Raw genomic sequence first — 4,781 nt, forward strand, 5'->3', positions numbered from 1 at the left:
GCAGAATCCCCTTACCTTCTTCACAGAGCAGTGCTCCTCATGGCGGAAGGAGAGTGGATCCACAGCATGGCATTGGAAGCTTAAGAAACACCTGAGGCAGAAGAGCCAGGCCAGTGTCTCATTGAAAATGTCAGTCAAACCCGACCTGGCAGACCAACAGCTTTCAATGCAAGAGCTCAAAGATGCTGAAATGTCACTCTTAGCCTACGTTCAACATCAAGCCTTCAGAAATGAAGTATGCATGCTACAGAAGGGCCAAACTGTGAAGAGAGACAGTAAGCTCTACAAGCTAGACCCTGTTCTCCAAGATGGAATATTGAGAGTGGGTGGCAGACTAAGAAGGCTGGCTATGCCGGAAGAAGTCAAACATCCAGCCATTCTGCCTCATGATCACTAATACTTATGAGCTACATGCACAACTCATCCAGACACTGTGGAAAACATCAAATGCTCTCAGAACTACGAACAAAATATTGGATTCCTAAAGCAAATGCTGCTGCTAGGAGAATAACAGACGACTGCATACTCTGCAGAAGATGGAACAGCAGAGCCATGAAACAGAAAATGGCGGACCTGCCCTCTGTAAGAATAACCCCAGACTTGCCCCCATTCACTTACACGGGATTGGACTACTTCGGACCTATTGAGGTCAAGTATGGTCGCAGCAGAGTGAAGAGATACGGAGCATTATTTACCTGTCTTGTCAGCAGAGCCGTACACTTGGAGATGTCCTATACCCTAGATACAGATTCCTGCATTTCAGTCCTCCGAAGATTCATCTGTAGACGTGGCCAAGTTAAGGAAATCCTCAGTGACAACGGAACCAACTTTGTGGGAACCGCAAGGGAGCTCAGAGAAGCCCTTACTCACCTGAACTTCAATAAGATACAGAAGGCAATGCATGAGAAGGGGATCAAATGGACCTTCAACCCACCATATGGCTCACATCATGGAGGTGCATGGGAGCGTCTCATACGCATCATAAAGAAAGCCCTCTACTCTGTCATGAGAGATCAAACCATGGATGATGAATGCCTTCACACTGCTCTCTGCGAAGTCGAAGCCATTCTCAATGCCCGTCCAATCACTGCAACATCTGGAGATCCGAAAGATCCCGAACCTCTTACTCCCAACCACATACTGCTCCTTAAAGGAAAGCCTATCCTTCCACCAGGACTCTTTAACCAGCAGGACTGTTACTCCAGGAGAAGATGGAAGCAGGTCCAGTACCTAGCGGATCTCTTCTGGAAAAGATGGACACGAGAATACCTTTCACTTATGCAAGAGAGACAGAGGTGGAATGATGTGAAGAGAAACCTTAAACCTGGTGACCTGGTACTGATCATTGATGAAAGTGCCCCACGCAACTCCTGGCCTATGGGCTTGATCACAGAGACATTCCCTGATGCAAACGGACATGTACGTCGTGTCAAGGTCAAGACCCAAACTGGCACCCTCGAAAGGCCCATCACAAAACTCTGCCTCCTTAAAGAGATGGCCTGAATGACCTGACATAACACACAGAACACGCACCACAGTACATATAGGATACATAGCACTTTACTGACACACAGTAGTGTTCTGAAGAAGTGTGCATGTGCGTTTGAATGTGTGCGTGAGGGTGCATGTGAGTACGACTGTGTGTGTGTGTGTGTGTGCTTGCGAGTGTGTGTGTATATGAATGTGGAAAGCCTTTCTGAATTCTTTGAAATATTGGACTTTTGAATATGAATATGGTATGATTAATGAATATGGACTTCTGAGTTTGATTTTTGAATTTGATGCTTGGTTAATGGACTTTGAAATAAGCACAAGGACTATTTTTTGAACTCCTTTTGAAACCCTAAGGATTACCCTTTTTGAGTGGATTACTTTTTTTGAATTTTTGAATCTTACGGATTTTTCCCTTTTTTGAATGGACTATTCTCACGAAGGATATAATTTTTTGATGCTTGGATGACTTTTATGTTGAAATGAGAGACTTTTGAAGGACTTTCCTATTGAGTCATGCGAGAGACTTTTGCGTTTTTCGCTGAACTTGAATGGATTTTGATATGAATGGCTCTGGAATATGTTTTTTTTTTTAATTGCCACACTGTGCTCAATTAGGGGCCGGTATGTTAGAGCCATTTTGCCTATTTTTGTGTTTGAGGAACTTCAGAGTTATTATTTATATATTTTGGCTATGGAATCATGGTATTTATGTTTATGGAATTCTATTCGGTAATTATTGGTTATTTATTTTGTTGTTGGACTGTCTTGCTTGAGCTGCTCGGTTTAGTTGTTTGAAGTGACGTGTCTAATTGGCTTGGAATGACGTTTCATAAAAGCGCGTCACTCAGATGGCTTGACAGGGCGGAAGAAGCAAACAGTTTTTCAACCGCGTGAAGTGGAACCTCCGAATATACTGTAGCCTATTTTGTTTGTATACTTTGAATTTGCGGAACCTTTTAAGTTTAGTTGGAATGTAAGCAATAAATAGACTTTATTTTTCTACAACGCGCGTTGGACCAAAGTTTTTATCCGCTCCAGAAGAGTCAGCTGCGAAGCTGGCTCTACACACACACACACACACACACACACACACACACACACACACACACACACACACACACACACACACACACACACACACACACACACACACACACACACATACGCACACACACGCACACACACGCACACACACGTCTCTGACATTCTCCTGGCGTTGGCGAGTGTAAATGCAGAGCCCTTGACAGCCTTTCCTGGAGGCCTCACATTTCCATCTGAGTTTCATGTCTGAAAGGGTTGGCCTTATACATATGAACATTGTGTGTTTGTGTGTATCCTTCTCTCTAGTGCATGTGTGTGTGTGTCCGTGAGTGTGTCCGTGAGTGTGTCCGTGAGTGTGTGTGTGTGTGTGTGTGTGTGTGTGTGTGTGTGTGTGTGTGTGTGTGTGTGTGTGTGTGTGTGTGTGTGTGTGTGCACGTGTTCTTTAGTGCAGGTTTGCGTGTGGGCGTGCAAGTGTGTGTGTGTGTGTGTGCGTCTGTGTGTACCTCTTTCAACTTCACATTTTGTGTTTGTGTTTCTGTCTCCTTGCTTTCATTTTTTTTCTTTCCACCCATGTTTGTCAGTCTCTGTCTGTCCTCCTCACAAAGGCGAAGTGCTAGCCTGGCAGACTATGCCATGAAACGTACTGTCTGGCACCACACGGTTCAGAAAGCCGAGAGCTGTTGTCAATCAAATTGCCTCTGCATGCTACGGCATATCCAATAAGAGCAACAGGGACTGACCTGCCCCAGTGGTTCAATCAGGGAGGAAAAGTCCCTTGCACGGTGATTGGAGGATGTGTTTGCCATGCTTTTGTGTCTGACTGACTTCCAATTGTACAATAGTAGACCAAGTCGCCAGACAAAGGCACGTTTTGTCAATTTTTTTTATTTTTGCCTAGGTTACAAGCAAAGTAAAGCAGGTATGTAGCAAGTGTGCCTGAATATGTCTGTTATGTAGTCATACAACCCATTCAATATATACTTTGACAATAGTGGTAATGCTGTCATGTGTTCATATTTTAATAGCAAATACTGTACCAAAAGTAGTCACATGTTAAAGAAAGTGTTATGAATTTAATTTCTGGTTTAAACTCAATATATGTATTATTATAATAGGTATGCAGTTTCTGACATTTGTCATACAAAGGGTTGTATCTCATTGTGTGTAGATGTTGGCTTTTCCATTCTGATTTCACAGATCAGAGCCTAGTTTTTCAAATTCTAAAGCAACAATCTACATTACACTGTAACAAATAGCTGTTTATTTACGGCAATTCTGCAACAGCATTCTACTGTTTTTCGAAAAAACAGACAACTACTGTGAAAATATTACTTTGAGTCACATATTGAGTATAAACAGTAAGTACTGCACAATAGCAGTATTCGCCGTTGTGGAAAAAACTAGAGATGCACCGGATCCTGATTTTTAGGATCCTGCCGGATACCAGATCCACTGCTTAAGATCCTGCCGGATCCGGAACCGGATACCGGATCCTACAAAAGGGTTGAAACATATAGTCTACTCGCACACGTGGGCCCTTTTTATTACGTTGGCGCAAACTATTTTTTAGACTCATTGGCTTATTGCCACACTGCCTGCAATAGCCGCTTCCAAAGGGATTTCACTCCATGCAGTGATTGGGGTTGTGAAAGACTGAAAAGCCTAGGCTAGACATGCACCAGACCCTGATTTTTAGGTAACATGCCGGATACCGGATCCACTGCTTAAGATCCTGCCGGACCCGGATCCTGTGAAAAACTCTATTATCCTGACGGATCCGGAACCGGAACCGGATCCGGTGCATCTCTAGAAAATAACAAGTTATTTTAGGCAGCGCCATTGAAACCCATTCATCCTCCACTTGTCCGTGATCACCATCAAACTTCAATACCACCTGAAGAACTGAAGTCATTCTGACTGGTTAAAGATTATCTGATACTATCAAGCATGATGAAACAATTTCTAAGGAAACTACAATACCTAAAAAGTGCTTGATGCAGCAACGTGTGAGTAGCACATGCATTTTGATAGTGATGAAAGTGTGAATGGCTGAAACATTTTAAGAACTTGTAACACTCTTGCAACAAGCAGCCCCATCTAAACCAATCTGCTAATCAGTGCCTGGCCTCACCTGAGTAGGGCTGTTATGCCATTATTCAATTACGGGCGTCACCTGCCAAGGGCCTGATGACTCTGGTCACATGGTACTCTTGCACCTGTATATAAATCTGGACTATCAACACTTC

This window comes from Engraulis encrasicolus, chromosome 18 (genome assembly GCF_034702125.1).
Source record: "Engraulis encrasicolus isolate BLACKSEA-1 chromosome 18, IST_EnEncr_1.0, whole genome shotgun sequence".
Taxonomy (NCBI): Eukaryota; Metazoa; Chordata; class Actinopteri; order Clupeiformes; family Engraulidae; genus Engraulis; species Engraulis encrasicolus.